Here is a 13777-nt window from a genome sequence, read left to right as displayed (position 1 = left end):
CTGCAAGAAGGCGTTTGACACAGTACCACACAAGAGATTAGTGCAAAAACTGGAGGACCAAGCAGGGATAACATGGAAGGCACTGCAATGGATCAGGGAATACTTGTCAGGAAGACAGCAGCGAGTAATGGTACGTGGCGAGGTGTCAGAGTGGGCACCTGTGACCAGCGGGGTCCCACAGGGGTCAGTCCTAGGACCAGTGCTGTTTCTGGTATTTGTGAATGACATGACGGAAGGAATAAACTCCGAGGTGTCCCTGTTTGCAGATGACGTGAAGTTGATGAGAAGAATTCACTCGATCGAAGACCAGGCAGAACTACGAAGGGATATGGACAGGCTGCAGACCTGGTCCAGCAATTGGCTCCTGGAGTTCAATCCCACCAAGTGCAAAGTCATGAGGATTGGGGAAGAGCAAAGAAGACCGCAGACGGAGTACAGTCTAGGGGGCCAGAGACTACAAACATCACTCAAGGAAAAAGATCTTGGGGTGAGTATAACACCAGGCACATCTCCTGAAGCGCACATCAACCAAATAACGGCTGCAGCATATGGGCGCCTGGCAAACCTCAGAACAGCATTCCGACATCTTAATAAGGAATCGTTCTGGACCCTGTACACCGTGTACGTTAGGCCCATATTGGAGTATGCGGCACCAGTTTGGAACCCACACCTAGCCAAGCACGTAAAGAAACTAGAGAAAGTGCAAAGGTTTGCAACAAGACTAGTCCCAGAGTTAAGAGGTATGTCCTATGAGGAGAGGTTAAGGGAAATCAACCTGACGACACTGGAGGACAGGAGAGATAGGGGGGACATGATAACGACTTACAAAATACTGAGAGGAATTGACAAGGTGGACAAAGACAGGATGTTCCAGAGACTGGACACAGCAACACGGGGACACAGTTGGAAACTGAAGACACAGATGAATCAAAGGGATGTTAGGAAGTATTTCTTCAGCCACAGAGTAGTCAGGAAGTGGAATAGTTTGGGAAGCGATGTAGTGGAGGCAGGATCCATACATAGCTTTAAGCAGAGGTACGATAAAGCTCATGGTTCAGGGAGAGTGACCTAGTAGCGACCAGGGAAGAGGCGGGGCCAGGAGCTTGGACTCGACCCCTGCAACCTCAACTAGGTGAGTACAACTAGGTGAGTACACAGTCGTCAGGAAGTGGAATAGCCTAGCAAGTGATGTAGTGGAGGCAGGAACCATACATAGCTTTAAGACGACGTACGACAAAGCTCAGGAAGTAGAGAGAGAGAGGACTTAGTAGCGATCAATGAAGAGGCGGGGCCAGGAGCTGAATCTCGACCCCTGCAACCACAATTAGGTGAGTATACACACTCAGAGGCGCGTGCGCACACGCATGTACAACAGGCCTAGTGTCCAATCGACATGTGCCTAGGACAAAATGGTTACTAACGTGGTAATTTTATTTACAATGAGTAAAGTCAGGATATTTCTCCAGAATGGTCTGTAATATACCACTGTGGATAAAATACTTTGACATGTCTTGAACATTTCTGAGTGAGTTGTCTCTAAATTGATTAATTTTATCGCACTCCAGTACATAATAGTCCATCTGACAAGGTTTACACTTCGTTTGGTCTACATCTGGTGGTGGTGATTTAACCTGCCAAAGATATTTAACCCAACCGTAGGATGGGCGGTAGGGACAGACATGTGGCTCCTCCTGCATGATGGAATGATGATAGATGGACTGACTGGTGTCAGTCTCCCTAAGTCTTAAGTCAATAAAGTTCAATTGAAATTCTTTCGTATTATTGTTTTCCAACTGCTAACTGACAAGCCAAGATTGTAATCTACTCCCTCTTTGAAAGCATATAGCTTAGCCGGTCCATCAGTTCTATCATGCATCTGAAGACCAATGTGAGATGGAATCCACAGCATGTGCACTCTGGCTCCACTGTCCACAGTCCTACCATACCTGTGTCTGGCTTCTGACAGATGTATGTCACAATTTATACTTAATGAGTTGAGAGCATTTATGGATGACAGAGAATCAATTACAATTAAAGTGTTAACCTTAGATACGTGGACGCATTTGAGTGCAAGGAGTATGGCAAACAGTTCTGTTTGAAGGGTAGAGGCCCAGTTATTGATGCGTGCTCCAATTTCTTTATGAGAGCCATCACTCTGTAAGACAACAGCAGCACTACCAGCTGCACCAGTGGATTGGTGAACAGAACCATCAAAGTAAATAATTTATGAGTGTTCTGTGTGACTAAGTTACCAATACAGCTTAAGGCATCTTGTTTGGCTCCAAGACGAAGCTTTGGTTGTGATTTAAGAAGAGTTTGAGGGAAATGGAGGAATGGTGGTTTGGATTGGGGTAATATCCCATGAGCGGGAAAGTGCCGCTGTTGCCTTACTTGACACAGATCATGTAGCTGGTTCATGCAGAGGTCGGTTCCAGTTTTTTCTATCTGGAGGAGTGTTCACCAGTGCTGAGGTAAGTTTGGAGGGCTTCAGTGCAAGGGTTTGAATGGGCTATTATTATTATAATCAAAAAGAAGCGCTAAGCCACAAGGGCTATACAGCGCTGCAGGGTAGGGAAGGAAGCAAGGGAATTGGATGGCAGAAGGGAGGGGGGATGATCAGCAGGGTACAGAAAACAGCGGGGCAGGGGATAGTACGGGGGTAGAGGGTAGCAAGAGATACAAGTAGAAAGGGCTGAAAGTATCAGAATTTGTGAAGTAAGTCAGTCGTTGTCAAAAAGTCAATGAGAGAGTCCGGATGAAAGGTGGGTCCATCAGCGAGAAGGGAAGGTAAAGAGAGAGCAGCGGGGCGAAGACGACGACAGAGGTAAATTCTGCGTGCTCGTTGATAAAGTGGGCAGTCCAACAGAATGTGGCTGACTGATAATGGAGCTTGGCAATTCTCACAGAGAGGAGCAAGACGCCTCTCCATGAGATATCCATGAGTAAGACGAGTATGGCCAATGCGAAGACGGGAGAGAGTAGTCTCCCAACCTCGACACTGGTGATAAGAAGACGGCCAGTAACCTATACTCGGTTTAATAGACTGAAGTTTGTTGCCGAGCATAGTAGACCAACGTTGTTGCCAACGGGTGTGAAGGTGGGAAGATATTACAGCAAAATAGTCCGTACATGGAATACCTCTATAAGAAACTGGTAGGTCATGTACTGCTGACCGCGCAGCAGTGTCTGCCTGTTCATTGCCCTGTACGTCAACATGACCAGGGACCCAACAAAAAACAATATCTTTATGCTTAGTAAAGATGCGGCGTAGCCAAAGTTGGATACGGAGGACTAAGGGGTGAGGTGTATCAAATTTTTGTATAGCCTGTAAAGCACTAAGGGAGTCTGAGACAACCACAAATGATGACACAGGCATAGATGCAATACGGATAAGTGCTGTAAGGATGGCATATAATTCAGCAGTAAAAATACTAGCTGAAGATAGTAAATGCCCTTGTACGACGCTGTCCGGAAACACTGCTGCGAATCCTACGCCGTCAGAAGACTTAGAGCCATCTGTGTACACAGCAATGGCATGAGAATGAGAGTGAAAGTGGTCAAGAAAAAGAGAGCGGGAAGCGACCGTAGACAGTTGGGCTTTCGAGCAAGGGAGGGAGAAAGAACAGACTCGAACAGCTGGAACTTCCCAGGGGGGTAGGGAAAAGTGAGATGCTACATGTACATAGAAAGGTGGTAGTTGAAGAGAAGACAAGAGCGAATGAAGGCGAAGAGAGAAGGGACGGAGTAAGCAGGGGCGGCGAACAAATAAAGAATGTCTACTAATATCAGTGACCATTCTATAAATGGAAGGATTGCGGAGATCATGAGAGCGTACATAGTAGCGCAGGCAATGGGCATCACGGCGATCGGATAAGGATGGAACGTTCGCTTCTGCATAGAGGCTTTCGACAGGGGAAGAGCGAAAAGCACCAAGGCATAAACGTAATCCTTGGTGATGAATGGGGTTAAGGCTAGAGAGAGTAGCAGGAGATGCCGCTGAATAGATCTGGTCACCATAATCAAGTTTCGATAAAATAAGGGTGGAATGTAGGTGAAGGAGGGTTCGACGATCAGCTCCCCACGAAAGATGAGCAAGGGTTTTAAGAAGGTTCAGCCGGCTGTGACAAGTTGCCTTCAGAGAGGTAATGTGAGGTTTCCAGGATAACCTACGATCAAAGAGGAGGCCCAGAAACTTGACTGTATCACGTTCAGGGATACGTGAGCCATAGAGGTACAAAGGATGATCAGAGATGACAGAGCGTCTAGTGAAAGTGATTTGGTGGGTTTTAGTGCTGGAAAATTTAAACCCATGTGTGGTGGCCCAATTGGAAACACGGTCGACTGCATGCTGGAGAGAAACTGTAAGGAGGTGACAGTCAGCGCCTGCACAGGCAATAGCGAAGTCATCAACATAGAGTGATGACCAAATATTTGATGGAAGACTAGAGGCCAAATCATTAATAGCAAGGAGAAAAAGTGTTGTGCTCAGAACACATCCCTGGGGGACACCTTCAGCTTGGACAAAGTCCGGGGAGAGCACATTATTAACCCGAACACGGAAATGCCTGTCAGTTAAAAAGTTCTTAAGGAAGGATGGTAGATTGCCTCGAAGGCCTAAGGAGTGGGCTTGGGCTAAAATATTATACCTCCAAGTTGTGTCATATGCCTTCTCAAGGTCAAAAAATATGGCAATAACTGAGTGGTTATTCGCAAAGGCATTACGAACATACGTATCCAAGCGCAGTAAGGGGTCTATGGTAGAACGTCCCTTACGAAAGCCATATTGACGAGTGGAGAGACTGTTGTGTGTCTCTAAATACCACACTAAACGTCTATTTACTAGACGTTCCATTACTTTGCAAACTGCACTGGTAAGAGCAATGGGACGATAGTGGGAGGTTTCATGTCCCGTAGTGCCTGGTTTGCGGAAAGGGAGAACAATGGCGGATTTCCACAGCTGTGGAAGAACTCCTTGTGACCAAATAAGATTGTAAAGGCGTAATAGGACTGCAAGGGCTGACTGATGTAAATGTTGTAGCATACGAATATGAATGTCGTCGGGCCCAGCTGCCGATGATCGACAAGCTGAGAGTGTTGCCTCCAGTTCTTGAAGTGTAAAAGGCACATTATACTGTTCTTCTCTGAGAGAAGAAAAGTCCAAGGGTGCTAACTCTCTGGCAGACTTTGAGGAAAGAAATGAGGGGCATAGATGGAGTCCCTGAGAAATACGGACCAGATGATTGCCAATTTCATTGGCAACATCTAGTGGGTTTGCTATATCAACACCGGCAACCCGCAGAACAGGAGCCGGGTCAGGAGAATATTTACCACTCAGTTTTCGTACTTTTTTCCAGACTGCACTCATAGAGGAAGCAGAGGTGATGGTGGAGACATAATCTCGCCAGCAAGTGCGTTTAGCGTCACGGATGACACGGCGAGCGATCGCACGCTTCTGTTTAAAATCAAGGAGTCGCTCTGTGGTTCTATTGTACCGGTACCTGCCCCATGCAGCGCGTTTCAAACGTACTGCACGAGCACAAGCAGGAGACCACCAAGGCACGCATTTCTGAGAATGCCTGCCCGAAGTTTGGGGTATAGAATGAGAAGCTGCGGTGAAAAAGGAGGACGAGAAGAGGTGTAAAAGCTCATCGATGGAGGACGAAGAAGGAACCTCTTTAAAAACAGTCAGGTGTGAGTAAAGGTTCCAATTTGCCCGATTAAATTGCCAGCGTGGGGTGCGAAGAGGTGGTGAATATGAAGGGGAAGTAAGAATGATTGGGAAATGATCACTGTCATGTAAGTCCGGGAGAACAGACCAAGTAAAGTCTAATGCGGCGGAGGAAGAGCAAACTGAGAGATCGATGCAAGAGAGAGTATGAGTCCGAGGATCAAAATGGGTGTGAGTACCTGTATTTAAAACATGGAGGGGGTGGGTGGCAAGAAAAGCCTCTAACTGAATTCCACGGGAATCACAGTGAGACCCTCCCCAGAGGAAATGGTGGGCATTAAAATCACCAAGTAACAGAATCGGTGGCGGTAATGACGAAACAAGGAAGGCAAAATCCGGAATAGATAATGCCCGAGAAGGAGAGAGATATAAAGAACAGAGCGTATACCACCTATGTAAGTGGATACGGGCTGCTGTGTAATGCAGCGAAGTATGAATAAATAGCTGATGGTATGGAATATCAGTGCGGAGAAGAAGGGCACTTTCATTAAAGGTCCCATCAGGAAAAGGATCTGAAGAATACAATAAATTATAGCCTGAGATGTGAGAAATAACAGCAGAGTGTAATTTTGGTTCCTGTAAGCAAACACCAACAGGGGCAAACTGGGAGAGTAACATCTGAAGCTCACCCCGATTACCCCTGAGGCCGCGTATATTCCACTGTAAAAAGGCCATGATTGGCAATGATAAAGATACTTGAAATCCGCAGGTAAGGGTTCCTATGGACTAGAAGGGTTAGAAAAGTCCACATGCGGAGGCAGTGGAAAATGTTCAAGCAGCGAAGGAACGGTGCGCTGTGAAGAAAGGAGTTGCACAGATGGAGCAGAGGAGAGAGAAAGAGCGGAAGGTGGATCAGTGTCCATTGATGGTTTGGTCTCTGCAATATATTCAGAGATTGCTTCAAGTGTTTCGGAATTCAGAGATGTCGTATGGGAGACAATATTGGGAATGGTAGGGGGAGGATGAGTAAAGATTGGAACTGTATTGGACTGTACCAAGGTAGGGGGGGGCGAAAGGGTGGAAGGAACTGGAGAAGCATGGCAGGGGACAGAAGAGACAGGAACCTGGGAGGTGGCAGAAGAGGAAGAAACTTGGGAGGGAACAGGGGAGGAAGGTACATTACGAGGAGGAGGGTGAACCTCTGCACTTGTAACTGAGCCAGTGAGAGGGGAAGAACTAGGGACAGAGACAGGGAGGGTAAAATGAGGAGGTGGAAGATGGGTAGGAGGTGTTACCGGACCTTTTTTTGACTTTTGAGAAGTAGAGGGACGATTGGGAAGAGGTGTCGTACGAGGTCTCGTCGATACTGAGGCTTGTAAGAGAGAACTCGAAGAAGCGAGATTAGACTGAGGCGTTGAAGTAGGGACGTCTGAGCCGAGGACAGCAAAAGGATTAGATACAGGAGTGATTATGGGAGAGGTAACCACAGAGGTGGGTGTAGAAGATGGGATACCAGAAGTGGGGGGACGTTTTGAAACACGGGAATAAGAAACACGTGGGAGTCTCCCTTGGAGGCGGAGATGAGAAACTGCCATGGCATAAGGGAGACCTTCTGTCTCTTTGAGGTAACGGATTTCCCGCTCGTTTAAATAGACCTGACAACGGCGAGAGTACGAAGGGTGAGCCTCATGACAGTTAAGGCAAGAGGGAGATCGATTGCAAGACGTATTAGAATGGTCATCGGCACCACAGACTGGGCATTCGGCGATAGATCTGCAATATTTCGCTGGATGGCCAAATCGCCAGCAATTTCTACACTGTTGTGGTGTAGGGATCACCTTTCGAACTTGTAACCGATGTCCTGCTATATAAACGGAGGATGGGAGTTCTCGGCTGTCAAAAGTTAAACGAGCCACATTGCTAGGGTATCGTCTCCGCCCACGGGCAGGAAGAACGTAAGTGTCTACCTTGAGGATTGGGAGATCTTGGAGTTCCAGCTGTTCTAGAATGTCGGTGCCACATGTCTGGAAATTTTGTTGAACTATGGTATGGGGCAGAATAACGGTACCACTACAAGAATTGAGGGAATGATGTTTTTCAAGGGTGACAGGAACAGTATCTATATGGGAAAGACGAGAGAGCTCACGAGCCTGGGTAGCATTCTGTACGGTAATGATGCGCGTACCGCTCTTAAGAGCATGAAAAGAAATATCTTTACCAACATGGCGTAGGAGTGCCTTGCCAATACTATGGTCAGAAAGATAGGCAGTAGAGGAAGTTGGTCGTAAAGTGAAGAATTTAGTCCACTGTTCAGTCTGAAACTGAGCGTGGAAAGGTAGTGAAGGACGTGTCGATCGTTTCTGAGAAGAACGAGAAGGTGAAGGTGGAGAAGTATCATCAGCAGGTAATTGTCGTTGACGTTTAGGCGTGGGACCAGAGTTGGTCCGACGTGGAACGGGTCGGCGATTTGAAAATTGCCGCACCGTAGAGGGAGAGGCCGGAAGCATAGTCAGAGGAGAGCGAAGGTCTGATAAATCGAAGGAGTCAGTCGAGGCCTCAGTACCTGAAGCGGGTGAGGAAACAGCACCGGCAATAGGTACAGAGGCATGAGGAATGTCTGAAGAGTGGTCCAAAGACGAGGCGGGGTCAGAATGGGGTGTGGTATCAAGAAGGGGCCCGGGGGTACCAGGTTCATGGACTAGGGCTGCCATGGTTAGGTTACTTCTTTCTTTTTGTTTTTAAGAAAAAAAAAGAAAGAAAAGAAAATAAAAATAAAAAAAAGAAAAAAAAAGGGGGGACCGGGGAGGGATAGTTCCTAGGAGGAATGAAAGGGCCAGAAATCTCCCTCCGCGCCCAAGAGGACTCGACACCGCTAGTAGCGCAGATGCAGCATGGAACCCGTGCCATACCCTACCCTTCATGCCAGTAAACCAGCAATCTGGGATAGCAACCTCACATCTGCTGAGCTACCTCGGTGGACAAAAGAGAGGGCGGCCGGATATCCGCCACAAAGCATACCTCCTTCAGCCACCACCCCCGGAATCCGAAAGGTGGCTTCCAGAGATACACCCGTCGCCCAAAAGACACCCAAAGCTACTCCGGGATACCGGAGAGGGATCGGGACATCCCTAGGCAATCCAGATTCCACGGCAAACTACGCCACCGCCAAGAAACCTCAACGGAATGGGATGGACCCCGGTGTCCTTTCCCCTACCTAGGAACTAGCGCGCCTGTGGGAGAAATCACGAAGGCTAAAAAGAGGAAGGGCAAAAGGGAGGGGTGAGGAGGAGGAGGAGGAGGAATGGAAAAAGGGGAGGATGGGGAGAATGGGATAGGGGAGGGGAGAATGGGGGGTAATTAGGTTCGGTCTGAGGAAGAAGACCGACAGGGCTAATTCCTCAGACCAAGAGCCTCTTCACCACGCCAAGGAGCCCCCCTTGAAGAGGTTGAATGGGCTAGCCTAAGCATATTGACCCCAATGAGGATATTTCTTTCAGTAACACGATCTCTGATGCTTGGCACATCAAGTTCTTTCCGTATTTTTAAAATTTTGGCAGTACGAGGGCATCCTAGGATGATCGTCATTGCTTCGTTCTGCAGTTTTTCCAGCCCTCCATCAAGCTTCCAGTCAAACACGAGAGTGGCGCAGTATAATCAACCAATGTTCTAATATAAGCAAGATACATCATTTTCTCAATTTTAACTTTTTTTTTTTTTATATTTTATTTAAAACACAGTACACATTATACATGGAAGCAAACATGTCACTAAACCAATCGACATGGAACAACAAATTAAAGTACAACATACGTATACACAATCCAAAAAAGAAAAAGGAACACTTCACACAGGTGTACCAACAACATATCCAGATAATATACTCCAGCACACTTATACATCTTATGCCAAGTTTTATATACAAAATAATTCTTAAAGGTAAAAGCCTCACCACATACCATTAAAACCTATACATCCCCCCCCCCCCACCAAAGGTACATTTAATAAGTCGTACATATGTGCTCTGGATGTAAAAAAGGTACCCCCATCCTCATCAAATACCAACAAAACAATGACATACTACAAGAGCGCAGGATACTACTTGCTCTAAGTAACAATTATGAAAACTTTGCCTAGCATACAAGGATAATATACTCTATATCTCAACACTGGTGCAATCCACCCAAGACTTCTTCATACACTATATACACTATAGCAGTATTAAAACATGACATACCGCTACTTGAACTCATATGCATACCTGCTCCAACAAAGTCATCAAAATTGTGTATTTGCACAAAAACAGTATACATTTTTATATTACCTTACATATACTCTTACATGTGACTTGAAACATTAAAACAGCAAAGGGAAACCAACAGCGTGTACTTAAAATATATAACACTACCCTGCACATACAGTGTCACACGACATGTACTATACAATCTTAACCAGGCCTCTGAAACATTATATGTTAGGCCTTATGTGCCAAAATACAATCTCACATAATATTAAATACTGTACCACGTTGCTCATTACAGCTATTTACACTTCCGAGCCTTCTGATATTTAGAAATTGTGTCTTACAGATTATTATTATTATTATAATCAAAAAGAAGCGCTAAGCCACAAGGACTATACAGCGCTGCAGGGCAGGAAGGAAGCGAGGGCATCAGGTGGCAAAAGGGAGATGAATGAGTAATAGGTTACGGATAACAGCGGGGCAGTGGATGGTGAAAGGGTAAAGGGCAGCAAGAGACTGAACTAGAAAGGGCTGAGGGGAGTGCGAAAAGTATCATCAGAGTTTGTGGAGTAAATCAGTCGTTGTCAAGAAGTCAATGAGAGAGTCAGGATTAAAGGAGGGTCCATCAGCAAGAAGGGAAGGTAAAGAGAGAGTAGTAGAACGAAGACGACGTTGGAGGTAAATTCTGCGTGCTCGTTGATAGAGAGGGCAGTCTAACAGAATGTGGCTAATCGATACTGGAACTTGACACTGCTCACAGAGAGGAGCAGGGTGCCTTTCCATGAGATACCCATGAGTAAGACGAGTGTGGCCAATGCGAAGGCGGGAGAGAGTGGTCTCCCAACCTCGGCACTGATGACAAGAAGACGGCCAGTAACCTATGCTCGGTTTAATAGAATGAAGTTTGTTACTGAGCAGAGTTGACCAACGTTGTTGCCAACGGGTGCGAAGGTGGGTAGCTATTGTAGCAAAATAGTCAAGAAATGGGACACCTCGATAGGAAATTGGTAGGTCATGTACTGCTGACCGCGCAGCAGTGTCTGCCTGTTCATTGCCCTGTATGTCGACATGACCAGGGACCCAACAAAAAACAATATCTTTATGTTTGGTAGAGATACGGCGTAGCCAAAGTTGGATACGGAGAACTAGGGGATGAGATGTATCAAATTTTCGTATAGCCTGTAGAGCACTAAGGGAGTCTGAGACTACTACAAATGATGACATAGGCATAGATGCGATACGAATAAGTGCTGCAAGAATGGCATACAGTTCAGCAGTAAAAATGCTAGCTGAAGATAGTAAATGTCCCCGCACGACGCTGTCCGGAAACACTGCTGCGAATCCGACGCCGTCTGAAGACTTAGAGCCATCTGTGTACACAGCAGTGGCATGAGAATGGGAATGGAAGTGATCAAGAAAAAGAGAGCGGGAAGCCACCGTAGGCAGTTGAGCTTTCGAGCAAGGGAGTGAGAAAGAACAGACCCGAACAGCTGGAACTTCCCAGGGGGGTAGGGAAAAGTGAGATGCTACATGAACATATAAAGGTGGTAACTGAAGGGAAGACAAGAGTGAATGTAGGCGAAGAGAAAAGGGACGGAGCAAACAGGGGCGGCGAACGAATAAAGAATGTCTACTAATATCGGTGACGATTCTATAAATGGAAGGATTGTGTAGATCGTGAGAGCGTACATAGTAGCGAAGGCAATGGGCATCACGGCGATCAGACAAGGATGGAACATTCGCTTCTGCATAGAGGCTCTCAACAGGGGAAGAGCGAAAAGCACCAAGGCACAAACGTAAACCTTGGTGATGGATAGAGTTAAGGCTAGAGAGAGTAGCAGGAGAGGCCGCGGAATAAATCTGGTCACCATAATCGAGTTTCGATAAAACGAGGGCTGAATGTAGGCGAAGCAGAGTTCGACGATCAGCTCCCCAGGAAAGATGAGCAAGGGTTTTAAGAAGGTTTAGCCGGCTGTGACAAATTGCCTTCAGAGAGGTTATGTGAGGTTTCCAGGATAACCGACGGTCAAAGAGAAGGCCTAGAAACCTGACTGTATCACGTTCGGGGATACGGGAGCCATAGAGGTACAAAGGATGATCGGAGATAACAGAGCGTCTAGTGAAAGTAATTTGGTGAGTTTTGGTACTTGAAAATTTAAACCCATGCGTGGTGGCCCAAGTGGAAACACGGTCGACCGCATGCTGGAGAGAAACTGCAATAAGTTGACAGTCAGCGCCTGCACAAGCAATAGCGAAGTCATCAACATAGAGTGATGACCAAACATTGGGTGGAAGAACAGAGGCCAAATCATTTATAGCAAGGAGAAAAAGTGTTGTGCTTAGAACACATCCCTGAGGGACACCTTCAGCTTGGACGAAGTCCGGGGAAAGAACATTATTGACTCGAACACGGAAATGTCTGTCAGTTAAAAAGTTCTTAAGGAAGGATGGTAGATTGCCTCGGAGGCCTAAGGAATGGGCCTGGGCCAAAATATTATACCTCCAAGTTGTGTCATATGCCTTCTCAAGGTCAAAAAATATGGCAATAACTGAGTGATTATTCGCAAAGGCATTACGAACATACGTATCCAAGCGAAGTAAGGGGTCTATGGTAGAACGACCCTTACGAAAGCCATATTGACTAGCGGAGAGACTGTTGTGTGTCTCTAAATACCACATTAAACGTCGATTTACGAGACGTTCCATCACTTTGCAAACTGCACTAGTAAGAGCGATGGGGCGATAGTGGGAGGCATCATGTCCAGTAGTACCCGGTTTGCGGAAAGGAAGAACAATGGCAGATTTCCACAGCTGGGGAAGAACTCCTTGTGCCCAAATAAGATTGAAGAGGTGTAAGAGGACTACAAGGGCTGACCGATGTAAATGTTGTAACATACGAATATGAATGTCGTCAGGCCCAGCTGCCGATGATCGGCAAGCTGAGAGCGTTGCCTCCAGTTCTTGAAGTGTAAAAGGCACATTATACTGTTCTTCTCTGAGAGAAGAAAAGTCCAAGGGCACTAACTCTCTGGCAGACTTTGAGGAAAGAAACGAGGGGCATAGATGGAGCCCTCGGGAAATACGGACCAGATGTGTGCCAAGTTCAATGGCAACGTCGAGAGGGTTTGCTACATCAACACCAGCGACCCGTAGAACAGGAGCTGGGTCAGGAGAGTATTTACCACTCAATTTCCTCACTTTTTTCCAGACTGCACTCATAGAAGAAGCAGAGGTGATGGTGGAAACATAGTCTCGCCAACAAGTGCATTTAGCTTCACGGATGACACGGCGAGCGATCGCACGCTTCTGCTTAAAATCAAGAAGTCTCTCAGCGGTTCTATTGTACCGGTACCTGCCCCATGCAGCACGCTTCAAACGTACTGCACGAGCACAAGCGGGAGACCACCAAGGCACGCACTTCTGAGAATGCCTGCCTGAGGTTTGGGGTATAGAATGAGAAGCTGCGGTATAAACTGACGTCGAGAAGATGTGTAGGAGCTCATCAATGGAGGATGAAGAAGGAACCTCACTAAAAGCAGTGAGGTGTGAGTAAAGATCCCAATTTGCTCGATCAAACTGCCAGCGAGGGCTACGGAAAGGTGGTGAATAGGAAGGAGAAGTAAGAATGATCGGAAAATGATCGCTGTCATGTAAGTCTGGTAGAACAGACCAGGTGAAGTCTAGTGCAGTGGAGGAAGAGCAGACTGATAGATCGATGCAAGAGAGAGTATGAGTACGAGGATCAAAATGGGTGGGAGTACCCGTATTTAAAACATGGAGGGGGTGAGAGGCAAGAAAAGCTTCCAACTGAATGCCACGTGAGTCACAATGAGACCCCCCCCAGAGGAAATGGTGGGCATTAAAATCAC

This window comes from Cherax quadricarinatus, chromosome 1 (assembly GCF_038502225.1).
Source record: "Cherax quadricarinatus isolate ZL_2023a chromosome 1, ASM3850222v1, whole genome shotgun sequence".
NCBI lineage: Eukaryota > Metazoa > Arthropoda > Malacostraca > Decapoda > Parastacidae > Cherax > Cherax quadricarinatus.
This window is presented reverse-complemented; position numbering follows the sequence as displayed.